Raw genomic sequence first — 15178 nt, 5'->3', positions numbered from 1 at the left:
TTTGGAGTCAAAGCATTTTTTTTAATTTAATTTATTATTTTACATGTCGATCCCAGTTCCCTCTCCCTCCCTCCATCCCTCCCTCCCAACTTCCCTCACTCCCTCCCTTCCTTCTTCCCTCCCTTTTACCCTTTCTGCCCTCTCACATGCACACTAACCACCCTCCCATCCCCCCACCCCAATTCCATATGTAGGGGAATGTCATCCAGTAGGGGTCATGTAGGTCTGACAGGTCATGTGAAGTAGGGACAGAATATACTTTCTTAGCAGCCCATGAAACTTACTATAAAATTGATGACATGTTAAGGCACAGACACGTTTAAGTAGTGATTAAAAATGGAAATAACACCCTGCATCTTATCTGGCCACCATGGATTAAAGGTGGATATTAACAGACGTAGCAGAAAGTGTACAAACTCATGGAAGCTGAACAACTCACTGCTGAATGAAAATTCAGTAAAGAGAGAGTCAAAAAGAAAATTAACAAGTGGGTCTTCATGAAGCTAAGAAGGTTCTGGACATCAGAGTGGCAGCTTATAGAATTTTAAAAATGCCAACGAACAAAGACTGCGTGGGATGTAGATAACTTGCACAGGCTCAAACCAGACAAAGTTCCAGCACTGAGGAGGGGAAGTGGGCACAAAGTCCCATTCTTAGCAAGAAGCATTTGTAACTGATACCTGCTGCTAAAGGGAAAATCTATTTTCTTCAGTAGAGTGTCACTGGTTACATCATCCACATTTCAGGGTAAGCCTCATTTCCTGAAGTAGTTGAACAAATACAAAATGGATTCCATTTTTTGTTAATGCTTTTTTTGCTCTGATTTTTTTTGTCTCACTGATTTTCTTTTTATAAGTTTGTTTTATCTGTTTTAATTTCCATTTCTTTATGCTTTTTAGTTTTTAGAAAGAGAGATGAAGAAAGCATCAAGCTTAGTGGTTAGGGAGATGAAGCGGATCTAGGGAGAGTTGTGGAAGGAGAAAGTATGATAAAAAAATATAATGCCCTTCCCCTATAATAATATTGATGACTAGAACTTAGAGAGCTCATTCCCTATGGAGGGATACTCTCTCAACCTAGAAACACACTGGAGGGACCAAGTTTGAAGTGACAAACTTGGATGATCACCCATGGAAGGCCTCACCCTCCCTGGGGAGTAGGTGGGGGGTGGAATGGGGGATTGGTTGGGGGCATGGGAAGATGGGAGGGAGAGGGAACTGGGATTAGTATGTAAAATAAGATTGTAATTTTAAAAAATCTATTAAAATTATTGTGTGAAACATTTTTGAAAATTAAAAAGTAAAGTAAAATCCATGAAAAAATATAACATGCTTCCATTGGTAAGCTGACCATACTCCTTCTACTGGAAGTTTAATATTCATTAATATATGGACAGTACAATTTGGACTTGATGAATGAATATAAAAGTTTACAAAGTTGGCTGGCACTGGATCTGAGAGGAACAGGGGAAGAGATGAATACAGTCAAAACTCAATTCATTGTAATAAATTCTTAACTAGTAATATATTATATATATAAAGAAAATATATATGCACATATTATTTTTAGAGAAGTATAGCATACTTCTAAGGTCTTGTTAATTTAAGCCAGGTGTTGTGTTTGGGATTGCTAATTGGTCAATTTTGCAATAATCTTAATCTATAGTCACTCTACAGGATCTATCCAAGTTCTGAAGCCATCAGATTGGAGAATTTAAGTGGAGATGATAGCGATAATTTCTGTATACTATATGTCTTTGATGGTGGAACTGAATCCCACTCTTACTCCTAATAAGCAATATTAGACTTTCACCTCTGATTGTGAGGGATTGTCAGGAAAATAAATTCAAAGGTGTATCTTAGACTTTCCACTATGATAGTCATTATTGTGAGTCTTAGTCCATATATAAAGTACATGAACTTCAATTATATACTTAAGACCTGAGAAAATGATTCCTAGGTAGGTTTCTGACCATTTTGGAGCTATTATGGGACATACTTCAGTCAAGATACATTTATTTACTTCTGTAGGGAAATCAGGGGACAACTGGTGGGAATTGAATATGTCTTCCCCTTTTGTGGATCTTACAGATGCCATTCAGGTCATGAAGCTTGGTAGCAGGAGACATCTCACTGGCTCAAGGACCTGCTCCCTAACTCTGAATCCCAATAAAGGTAACATAATGACATTTTGAGTCTCTTGCTGTCAGTTACAACACAGACCCTATGTTTCTATTTCTCAAATCTCAGAAATTTGAATCTATAAAAGGAAGAGGTAAATATAGTATATTGGAACAAAAATAATTGATTTGATTAATAATTAAATAATAAAATTTGATTGTAATAATTTTATATGAGGTATAAGAAATCAAATTCTGCCAGATGGCCAGGAACTGGAGATTAGATAGCTCAGAGACTTAGGGTAGAACCAAACAGGACTGGCAAAAAAAGAAAAATATTGAAATGACTCCTAATCATGTTCTACTATACTTATTGATGGGTGCCTTGTCTAGTCATCATAACAGAGGCTTCTTCTTGCAGCAGATGGGTGACAGTCTATATATCCACAACAAGACATTATACCAAGAGAGAGTCTATATTCCAGGTCTCCATTGGGTTCTTCCTCTTGGAGCTCAGGGAATCCTGTGGAAGAAGGGGAGGAAAGACTGTAGAAAAGACTGTAGGAGTCAAAGGGGATGAACTTTACCAGGAGAATATGGCCACTGAATCAACTAAGCAGGACTCACAAGGGCTCACAGAGACTGAAGTGAAAAGTAAGGGACCTGCATGCATCTGGACCTGATCTTCTTCTTGTGTTGTGGCTATTAACATGGTACTTTTGTGGAACTCCTCACAGTGAGTGTAATTGTGTCTCTAGGTCTTTTACTTGTTCCTTAGATTCTTTTAGTCCAGTTGATTTAGCTTGTCCAGCCTTCGTATGAGGGCTTTGCCTTGTTTTACTATATCTTGTTTTGTCATGTTTCTTTGTTGTCTCATGAAGTCCTGCTCTTTTCAGAAGGGAAATGGAGGGGGAATGGATCTCAGGGAGAGGGAAGGTGATGGGAGCAGGGAGGAGGGGAGGAAGGGGAATCTGTGGTTAGCATCATGTATTGTATGAGAGAATAATCTGTTTTCAAGTAAAAATATATAATTCTGAACTTACCTTATCATAAAATTGTTTTCCTGTACACAGGAGAGAGTCAACCTATACATTCATTCTTCTCAGTTGAACAACTGCATCTAGTTTGTGCTCATTTCTGTAGTACTAAATGTGCATATGTACACACAGTTAGATAATAATATATGTACATTTTGTGGAAACCACCAATCTGTTCCTTATCATTATAATTAAGTTGTAAATACTGTATAAACAGATATAGGGTTATTTAGCTTTTATTGTATAGAGTTAGTGTGACATTTACCATTATAACAATTTAAAAACATGTCAGTGTTATTGTCTGTTCAAAGTGTTACATAATCATTACCAACATCTTTTTCTAAAACTTCTCATTTCATTATTGGGTAGGTATATGGTGTTGTTCCTTGTCATTTTGGTTTGCAATTTACTAATAAAAACAACAAAATCTTTTTATATTTTCTTGATACATGTATGTCTGCTTTGGTGAGTTGCTTGCTTAGATATTTTATTCATTTTAAAGTTGGAATGTATTTTCATACTGTTGACTTAGAAGGCTTTTGTATAGTTTGAATATAAGGTCTTTATGAGACATACATTTTGTAATATTTTTTCTTAATCTGTACTTTTGGCAAAGTTTAATTTTTTTAAAATTTGGTTTATAGCCACAAGTTTTCTTTCATACACAGCAACTTTGATGATATATCTAAGAATTAATAAAATACAGGATGGAATAGAATTCATATTGTTTTAACTTAGATCTATGACCAATTTTGAATAGCAAGCCTATATCTAGCACTGATGATTGGAAAGAGTAATAATTCCTTTGTCAATCATTGATTGCGCATGTATGGATGTGTTCCTGAGACTTCATTCTGGTCCATCGATATGTGGTTTATTATTTTGTCAATACTGGGCAGACTTAATTACTGAAAAGCTATAGTAAGTCTTCAATTTGAGTAAGATGAGCACCAACTTTTTTGGGATTTTTAGTATTTTTAATATCCTATATATTTTTCTAGTTAATACTTAGTATTATACAGTTTCTATGTGTGAAATATCTTACTGAAATTTTATTGGAATTTCAGTGCATTTACAAGTCAAATTGGGAAGCCATGTCTTAGCAATATTGAATCTTATAATACATTAATCAATGACACAGCCAATCAAGAGAAGCTAAATATAAATGATGAGAGCAATTTTTCATCCAACATCATAATTTAGCTTTAAATACTATCAAACCTGGCAGCTTTTTCTCAATTTTCAAAGATAAAGTTTTGGGCAAATGTAAATTTGAAGGTCCACAGACAGTGCTTTATAAACTGTAGGTAACAAAAAGTTAGGACATAAGGATACTGTGTTTCAGAGTTTGACTTCCTGGAGAATAAACAGAACCTCACTTAAGCAAAATAATTAGAACAAAGAACAAAAACTGACTCAAATTTTTCTAAATGCTATATTGGCGATCAATTTATAAGATAAAGGGTCCAGTCCCCCAGATTCCAGATTGTCTTTTTCCAATATGCTTTATTCAATGTTTTGATAAAAGTGTTCTACATACCCCACTTGGAACCTAAGGGACATTACGGTTTGTGTCTGTGTGCCAACTCAAGGACATCTGAATTCCAAATGTACTCATTAGAAGTATGCAGATCCAATAATGTCTTCCTCAGCTCCTCAACACCAGCCTGATGGGATGAACTGTGCTCCAGTCCCTTATTCCACTCTTGGTAACAAGTTATGAGATCTTCATTCATGAGTAACTCAGATCAGAAGGGAATAAGAAAGTCTTGTGATTGTCTGCAGCTCATATTTTCTGGCATTTCGTTGCAGAGTGAGCACGCACTGCCCTTTTCAGAGTCCTCCCATCAGGACTGCAGAGTAAGTGGCTACAGGGAGATTCCTCAGTGTTTGTCTGTGCCCTGGTTTGCTCAGAAGGATGGTAACCCTTATTATAACCAACGATGATACCCAGTGGGGTTCTCTCGAACCAGCTCCTCATCTTAACTTCACATTTATTTTGTTGTACTCTTTCCCTGGGAAATTTCTCCTCAACTGTGTCCAAGACAAAAGGGAATGACGATTGGGACTAAATCACTTTATGCAGCAAAGATTCAAGTTTGCACCATCAATGTAGGAATTTGCTTCCTTTTGTGGATTCCCTGGATCTGATATCAATGTTTACAGTGGACATCCACGAATTAGCTTCCTCTGAACATGTTTTTATTACCTCAGTTCATAGAAGGCTATATGACCACATAATTCCTTTCCTTCTTTAGGTTGGCTTAGCTAAACCATCTCTTTATTCAGTGAAGTTTATTACAATTTTTCAAGCTTAATAATTTGATTTGTATATTTCAATTAATCTTCTATAATCCAGATTTACTTTACATGTTCTCACATATAGTCTATATCAGTTTTTTCAATGGATAGTTACAAGAAAACTAAAGTATATCTTATGACTCCAGAAACTATAAACAATATAGTATTGGAGGACAGCAAACATTAAAATGGAATTAATATTGCAAATATGAGTATTTAATTTCCTAAATATTCAAGGAAATATGACAAAGGTAAGTCATCTACTACATAACAAAAAAATAGTCAGCAGACCTCATATTACCAGTGCTACTGAAGAAGAAATGAGTATCCACAAAATATTGTTTACCCCAGCAATCCTGCTCATGGAAATATAACTTGTAAAATGAGTTACCTTTATGTAAAAGTAGGATATAGCAAGCATTTTATTGAAGCAATGCTTGTAATGACAAAATATGGATGGATGGAGAATCTCTCTCAATAGGGAATGGACAACATTATAATTACTAGGAGTCAGAAGTACTCAAGTGTGATATTGTTGAGTGGGAAAATAGTGATAAAAGAAAAAATAATGCAATGTTAATTATGAAATAGTGATCTAATTGATCTAAACATACGTTATACTCCTTTTTAAACAAAATTTTCTGTTTTGTTCCATCATTGAGAAGAATTCATCTGGACACAAAGAGAACATCAACAAGCAATATTTATTAGAATAAAAATATGCTTGTAAGGAACATAAATGAAAGAAGGTCAGCCTAGGTCTCAAGAGATGTTTTACTGTTTAGTTTTGTTTTTGTTCTTATCTTTTGTGTATTATCTACTCAAATAATCCTCTCCTTTTTAATTGGTGGCTTTAACTTATGCTACTGTAAACTTTTAATATATCTTATTTATAGTGTGTATTTGTGTGTATGTGCACATGTGTTGTCCTGCACATCTTAATGCATGCATATGTGTGGATGCCAGATAACAACTATTGAGAACCTGTTGTCTCCTTCTAACATGTGAATTCTGGGGATTGAGCTAAGGTCATCATGTTTGGTGGTAAGCATCTTATCCTGCTGAACCAAGATGATAGACTGAGCTGGTTATTTTAGAGCTTATGTACTCCCATATTGCTCCCTTCCTCAGTATTTTGAAATAGAAGTTCTTTGCTTTCTTTCTAACATGATTCTCAATAATGTGTGTATGGGTCATAATGTCTCATAACTTGGTCTCACAATACTTGTCTCTAGTAACCTTTACTACACAGATAATCCTTTCTACCTTTGCTCTAATGTTTCCCCAGTACTTTCAAGTATTCGTGCATCAACATCCTTATTTTGCAGCTCTAATATAGCTAAAGGTTTGTAATAAAATTTCACATCCCTATTCCTATTTCATGGTGAGGAGTAAAACGATCAGAAAAGGACTAACATCAGCTCCCATGTTTTATCAGCCCCAAAACTCACATCTATGCTTAGGCACAAGCCTTCCCTTTTACACTGTGCACTCTTGCCACTACTTGAAGCCAAACATTCTAATTTATTGGATCGTTTTTCTGTCCACCGACTTAAATTCTCACTCTTGTAAATTTCTTATTTTTCTATGTAATTATTTTGTGACTAGACCTTTCCTTTGTTTCTATCTTATAAATATAATATAATTTCTCCCATCTTAAAAATTCTCTCTATCTTACAACTCTTTTCTACATTACACCTTTCCTTTACTCTTCTTTAAAGTTTTCTTCCAATAGAAGATTCAGCTTGGTTGCCTGCTTCTCAGATGTTCCCCCTCTGTCTTCCACATTGTCCTCTCAGAGATCATGCAAACTCACTTGTGTTGATTTGATGAGTCTCGTAGGCCTTAACCTAAGGGTTTGTTTTCAGGTCCTACCACACTGGGCCAGTGAGACCTATTTTACAGTATTGCTCATATTTTTCTCCTGGAAACACCTTCCTCTCCAGGACAGCCCTTGAGATGATCACCTCCTACTTCTCCATCCCTCTTTTGGGCTCCTTCTCATCATCCTGATCTGAAGGTTGGGTACATTGCTGCCTCTGCTGAGAACACTCTCCTCAGGTGTCTGACCCATTGCCTTCTCATCTCTATCATACAGAACTTTGTTGAAATGCACTTTCTGATGTCTTTTTCAGCAGAATCCTGATGACTGTTATAGTCAAATGTCCACCTATTGAGGAAATCAATTGATAAGAATGACTCACAATTAGTGAAAGGAAAAACACAAAGAGATTAAGATAAAAAATATCTTCTATGCTTTATTTATTGATATTTTACAATGCTCATAAGAGGATAGGTTATTTTTACTTTATCCTACACAATGCCAAAGTACTATACTGTAAGAATGTTAATATGACATACTAACTTTTTTTTTCATGAGTTCTCACATTTTTAGTTCCTTTAATCTAGTAGAGTGATATTAACTACTTCAGAGGAGAACATGTCAAAACAAAATAAGTCTCATGGGAAATGAATTCACCTGGAGTTCCATTAAGAGGCTTATAAAACCTATGTTTCTTTTTTAAATATAATTATTTTTATTTAGAAACAATCTTATTTTACATATCAATTCCCCTGTTCCCTCTCCCTGCCATCCCCCCATGCTCCAAACTACCTCCCACCCACTCCCCAAGGATAGTGAGGCCTTCCATGGGGGATCTTCAAAGTCTGTTACATAATTTTTGGGAGGGCCTAGCTAAGCCCTCCTCTGTGTATCTTGGCCGAAATAGTATCTGTCCATGGGGAATGGGCTCCCAAAGTTCATTTATGTACTGGGGATAAATACTGGTTCCACTGTTAAAGGTCTCATAGACTGCCCAGGCCTCCTAACTGGCACCCATATTCAGAAGGCTTGTTTTGGTTCAATGCTGGTTCCCCAACTTTACTACTGGGGTCCATGTGCTCTCACTAGGTCAGGTCAGCTGTTTCTGTAGGTTTCTCCAGCATGGTTTTGACTGCTTTGCTCATTACCCTTCCCTCTCAACAACAGGATTCCAGGAGTATGGCTCAGTGCTTAGCTGTGGATGTCTGGTTCTGCTTCCATCAGCTATTGGCTGAAGGCTCTAGGATGGCAGTTAAGGTAGTCATCAATCTCATTATAGGGTAAGGGCATCAAAGGCAGCCCCTCTACGACTGCCTAGATTCTTAGTTGGGCTCATCTTTGTGGATCTCTGAATATTTCCCTAGTGCCAGATTTCTCTTTAAACCTATATGGGCTCCCTCTATTAAAGTATTTCTTTTCTTGTTCTCCTCTATTCCTACCCTGATTAAGTTTTCCTGATCCCTCTTGTTCTCCTTCCCCCACTCTTCTCCATTCTCTTTTTCCTACATCTCCTCCTCTCTACCCCATGCTCCTGATTTGCTTAGGAGTTCTTGTCCCTTTCCCCTTCTTCAGGAGACCATATATTTCTCTCTTAGGGTCCTCCTTCTTTCCTAGTTTCTCTGGAGGTGTAGATTGTAGTCTGATAGTCCTTTGCTCTATGTATAATATCCATATATGAATGTGTATATACTATGTTTGTCTCTCTGTGACTGGGTTGTCTCACTCAGGATGGTTTCTTCTAGATCCATCTATTTGCCTGCCAATTTCAAGATTCCATTATTTTTTATTTCCCACTGAGTAGTACTCCATTGTGTAAATATACCACATTTTTTCCATCTGTTCATCAGTTGAGGGGCATCTAGGTTGCTTCCAGGTTCTGGTGATTACAAACAATAGATGGTATCTCAGAGTTGCCTTGATTTACATTTCCCTGATGACTAAGGATTTTGAGCACTTTCTTAAGTGTCTTTAAGCCATTTTAGATTCCTCTATTGAGAATTCACTATTTAGTTCTGTAACCCACTTTTTAATTGGATTGTTTGGTGTTTTGGTGAGTAGATTCTTGAGTTCTTTGTCTGTTTTGGAAATCAGCCCTCTATCAGATGTGGAGTTGGTGAAGATAATTTTCCATTCTGTGGGCTACCATTTTGTCCTGTTGATTGTCTTTTGCCTTACAGAAGCTTCTCAGTTTCAGAAGGTCCCATTTATTAATTGCCGATCTCAGTGTCTGTGCTACTGGTGTTATGTTCATGAAGTGATCTCCTGTACCAATTTGTTCAAGGGTACCTCCCACTTTCTCTTCTAAGAGGTTCAGAGTGGCTGGATTTATGTTGGGGTCTTTGATCCATTTTGACTTAAGTTTAGTGTATGGCAATAGATATGGATCTATCTGCAGTCTTCTACACACCAGCATCCAGTTATGCCAGCACCATTTGTTGAAGATGCTTTCCTCTTACCATTGTATAATTTTAGGTTCCTTGTAAAAAAAAAATCAGGTTTTATAGGTGTGTGGGTTTATATCTGGATCTTCAATTTGATTCCATTTGTCTACCTGTCTAAATTTGTGCCAATACCAAGCTGTTTTCAGGACTATAGCTCTAGAGTAGAGCTTGAAGTCAGAGATGATGATGCCTCCTGAAGTTCCTTTATTGTACAGGGTTGTTTTGGTTATCCTGGGTCCTTTGTTTTTCCATATAAAGTTGAGTATTGTTCTTTTAAAGTCTGTGAAGAATTGTGCCAGGATTTTGAGGCGGATTGCATTGAATCTGTAGTTTGCTTTTGGCAAAATTGCCATTTTTACTATGTTGATCTTATCTATACAAAAGCATTGGGAGGTCTTTCCATTTTCTGGTATCTTCTTTAATATTTCCTTCCTTCCTTCCTTCCTTCCTTCTTTTCTGTGGCCAATTTGCTTTTTTTCCTTACCTTACATATAGATCCCAGTTACATCTCTCTGCCTCCCTCTTTCGCACCCTCTTATCCCCCCCCAGGCCACCCTCCCATCCCATCCCCGCCCCCCCCAGCCACTCCACATGTAGGTTGATGCCTTCCAGGAGGGGTCATCTAAATCTGTCAAGTCATTTGGAGTAGAGACTAGGCCCTGCCTCTTGCCTCTAGGAATATCCCTCCATGGGGAATGTGCTCCCAAAGTCCTTTTGTGCACCAGGGATACATCATGGCTCCACTGTCAGAGGTCCCTTAGATTGCTCAGGCCTTCCAACTGAGACCTGTGTTCAGGGGTCTGAGTTGGTCCAATTCTGGTTTCCCAGCTATCAGTCTGGGGGTCCATGATCTCCTCCTTGTTTAGGTGAGCTGTCTCTGTGAGTTTCTGTAGCCTGGTCTTGTCCTCCCTCTCTGGATCTGGATTCCAGTTCAGCTCAGTTTTTAGCTGAGGGTGTCTGCTTCTGTTTCCATCAGCTACTAGATGAGGGCTCTATGATGGTGGATAAGTTAGTCATCAGCTCATTATCAGGGAGGAGCATTTAAGGTAGCCTTTCTACAGTTACTCAGATTGTTAGTTGGGGTCATACTTTGGAGGTCTCTGGACATTGCTCTAGAGTCAGCTTTCTCTTCAAACCTATAATGACTCCCTCCTTTATGGTCTCTGTCTCTGTCTCTGTCTCTCTCTCTCTCTCTCTCTCAAAAAGAGACAGAATTTTTTTCTTTAAAGACACAAAGTTCTTGCTATATAGGTCTTTCACTTGTTTGGTTAGCATTACCCTGAGATATTTTGTGTTGTTTGTGATTATTGTAAAGGGTGATGTTTCTCTGATTTCTTTCTCAGCCTCTTTATCATGTGTATATAGTAAGGCTACTGGTTTTATTTTATTTTATTGTGAATCTTGTATCCTGCCACTTTGCTGAAGGTGTTTATCAGCAGTAGGAGTTCCCTAGTAGAGTTGTTTTTGTCACTTATGTAAACTATCATATCATCTGCCAATAGTGAAAGTTTGACTTCTTCCTTTTCAATCTGTATCCCCTTGATCTCTTTTTGTTGTCTTATTGCTCTAGCTAGAACTTCAAGTATACTATTGAAGAGATATGGAGAGAGTGTCTTGTTCCTGATTTTAGAGGAATTGCATTAAATTTCTCTCCATCTAGTTTGATGTTAGCTGTTGGTTTACTGTATATTGTTTTTATTATGTTACGGTATGTTCCTGTTATCCATTATCTCTCCAAGACCTTTGTCATAAAGGGGTGTTGGATTACATCAAAGGACTTTTCAGCATCTTGTGAGATGACCATATGGTTTTTATTTTTGTTTGTTTATATAGTGGATTACAATGATAGATTTTCATATGTTAAACCATCCCTGCATCTGTGGGATGAAGCCTACTTGGTCATGGTGGATGATTTCTCTAATGTGTTCTTGGATTCGATTTGCCATTACTTTATTGAGTATTTTTGCATCAATATCCATGAGGGATATTGGTCTGGAGTTCTCTTTCTTAGCTGTGTCTTTGTATGGCTTGGGTAGCAAAGTAATTGTAGCCTCGTAAAAAGAGTTTGACAATGAAACTACTGCTTCTATTGTGTAGAACAATGTGAGGAGTATTAGTATTAGCTCTTCTTTGAATTTCTGGTAGAATTCTGCACTGAAGCCATTTGGGCCTGGACTTTTTTTGTTTGGAAAACTTTTGATGACTGTTTCTATTTCATTGGGGGTTATAGGTCTATTAAAATTGCTCATCTGTTCTTGATTTAATTTTGGTAAGTGATACCAATCCAGAAATTTGTCCATTTCTTGTGAATTTTCAAATTTTGTGGAGTACAGGTTTTCAAAGAATGACCTGAAGATTCTCTGGATTTCCTCAATGTCGGTTGTTATGTCCCTCTTTTTATTTCTGATTTTGCTAATTTGCATGTTCTCTCTCTGCTTTTTGGTTAGTTTGGATAAAGGCTTGTCTATCTTGTTGATTTTCTGGAAGAAAGAACTCTTTGTTACAGTGATTCTTTGTATTGTTTTCTTTGTTTCTACTTTATTGATTTCAGCCCTCTAATTGATTATTTCATGGTGGCTACTCCTCTGGGGTGAGTTTGCTTCTTTTTGTTCTAGGGCTTTCAGTTGTGCTGTTAATTCTCTAATGTGACTATCCTCCATTTTCTTCATATGGGCACTTAGTGCAATGAACTTTCCTCTTAGTACTGCTTTCCAAGTGTCCCATTCTCATAGAATTCAAGGAAGTCTTTAATTTCTTTCTTTATTTCTTCTTTGACCCAGGAATGGTGCAATTCAGGGTTAGGATTCTGTCTTTGTATCCATTCTACTAACCTGTGTCTTTTTATAGGCAAGTTAAGATCATTAATATTAAGGGAAATTAAGGACCATTAATTGTTAATTCTTGTTTGTTTTGGATTTGTTGATGGTGGTGTTATTGTGAGTAGATTTGTCACACTCACACTTTTTCTTTTGGGTTCTGATAAAGTGGGATTATCTATTGCCTGTGTTTTTGTGAGTGTAGTTAACTTCCTTGGGCTGGATTTTCCTTTCAGAACTTTCTATAGGGCTGGATTTATGGATATGTACTGTGTAAATCTGTTTTTTTCATGGAATATCTTGTTTTCTCCATCTATAGTGATTGAGAGTTTTACTGGGTATAATAGTCTTAGCTGGCATCCATGCTCTTAGTGTTTGTAGAACATCTATCCAGGACCTTCTGGCTTTCAGAGTTTCTGATATGTCTGCCTTTGTATGTATGTTACCTGGCTTTTTCTTTTGCATGTTTGGTGCTTTGGCTATTATATGGTGAGGGGACTTTTTTTTTTTTTTTTTTTTTTTTTTTTTTTTGGTCCAGTCCATTTGGTGTTTGGTAAGCTTCTTGTACTTTCATAGGCATGTCCTTCAGGTTGGGAAAGTTTTCTTCAATGATTTTGTTGAATATATTTTCTGCACCTTTGAGCTGGGCTTCTTCGCCTTCTTCTATACCTATTATTCTCAGGTTTGGTCTTTTCACAGTGTCCCACATTTTCTGCTAATTTTGTGCTAAGGATTTGTTGGATTTAAGATTTTCTTTGGTCAATGAATCTATTTCCTCTCATTTATCTTCAGTGCCTGACATTCTCTCTTCAATTTCTTGTATTCTGTTAGTTATGCTTGCATCGTAGTTCCTGATGGTTTGCCCAGGTTTTCTATTTCCAGTATTCCCCTCAGTTTTTGTTTTCTTTATTGTGTTTCAGTTTTGAGATCTTGAACTGTTTGAATTGTTTCCTTCATCTGTTTTATCTGTTTGATTTTTTTTTCTTGGCTCTCCTTGCCTTCTTTAAGAGATTTGTTGATTTCTTGCTTTTCTTTTTTTTCATTTTGTTTTGGTTTGATTTGTCTTCCGTTTCTTTAACGGATTTTCTCATATCATCTTTGAGGGACTCTATCATTTTCTTGAAGTTGTTTTTTAGGTCATTCTCTTCTGCTTCATCTGCTTTAATATGTTCAGTTCTTATTCGTATAGAGACCCTAGATTCTGGTGATGTTATATTGATGGGAGATGTCATTCCGTAAATGTGTTTCTCTTATTGGTTAATGAATAAAGCACTCTTGGCCAATAGGAAAGCAATATATGTGGGACTAGGAGACAAGGAGGATGCGGGAAGTAGTAGGGAGGAGATTCAAGATGTAGGACCCAGAGAGAACTCTGGACCCTCTCCCTGGTAAGATACTTAGATTAATAGAAATTAATAGAAATAGGTTAATATTTAAGACAGGGCTAGTCAATAAGTAATGTTAGTAACAGAACAACAACATTATATCTGATACAGTGTCTCTGTGTGTTATTTGGGGCAAGCACGGCTGAGGGACCACGCCGGTGGGAAAACATGTTTGTGACAGTCATATTGTTCTTTCTATTGTTGGACGTGTTCTTCCCATCCCTTCTTCCAGTGGGTGCAGTCTCCTTTCCCAGTGGGTTTAGATGGGTTGGGACTTCGATGTCAATAACTCTGGAAGATCTGTGATCTCTTGTAGGTCTCAAGCAGAGGGCAAAGGGTCCCAAGGGTCAGGTGGTCCCCCATGGAGGGGCAGGTCCACTATGTGCAGAGGTGGCTCAGGAAGTTCATGGAGAGGATGGGGGTGTTGGACCTAAGCTGGCCAAATACTCACCCCAGGAAGAGGTCACAACAGGGCCAAGGATGAGGGGAGGACAGGCTCCAGATGGTTTGATGTGCCAGGGTGGGACCACTCAAATAGGCAGCATAGATGAAGAGCTGATTCAGGAAGTTCCAAGGAAAGGATGTTGGGGGTGGACCTGAGCAGGTCCCAGACTCACCGTGAACAGAAGGCAAAGGGGACCAAGGGTCAGGTGAGGGCAGGCTTTGGATGGTACAATTTGCCAGTTTTTTATTGAGTATTTTTGCATTAATGTTCATGAGGGATATTGGTCTGGAGTTCTCCTTTTTAGTTGTGTCTTTGTGTGGCTTGGTTACCAAGGCAATTATAGCCTTGTAAAGAGTTTGGCAATGACCCTTCTGCTTCTATTGTGTGGAACCATTTGAGGAGTATTGGTATTAGTCCTTTGAATTTCTGGTAGAATTCTGCACTGAAACCATCTGTCCCTGGGCTTTTTTTAGTTGGTAGATTTTGATGACTGTTTCTATTTCATTGGGGGTTATAGGTCTATTAAAATTGCTCATCTGTCCTTGATTTAATTTTTATAAGTGATCTCTATCTAGAAAATTGTCCATTTCTTGTGAATTGTTGAATTTTGTGGAGTACAGGTTTTCAAAGAATGACCTGAAGATTCTCTTGATTTCCTCAGTGTCAGTTGTTATGTCTCCCTTTTCATTTCTGATTTTGTTAATTTGCATGTTCTCTCTCTGCCTTTTGCTTAGTCTGGATAAAGGTTTGTCTATCTTGTTGATTTTCTGGAAGATCCAACTCTTTGTTACATTGATTCTTTGTATTGTTTT

The sequence above is a fragment of the Phodopus roborovskii genome, unplaced genomic scaffold (genome assembly GCF_943737965.1).
Source record: "Phodopus roborovskii unplaced genomic scaffold, PHOROB, whole genome shotgun sequence".
NCBI classification, from domain to species: Eukaryota; Metazoa; Chordata; class Mammalia; order Rodentia; family Cricetidae; genus Phodopus; species Phodopus roborovskii.
Note: the sequence above shows the minus strand (reverse complement) of the source record.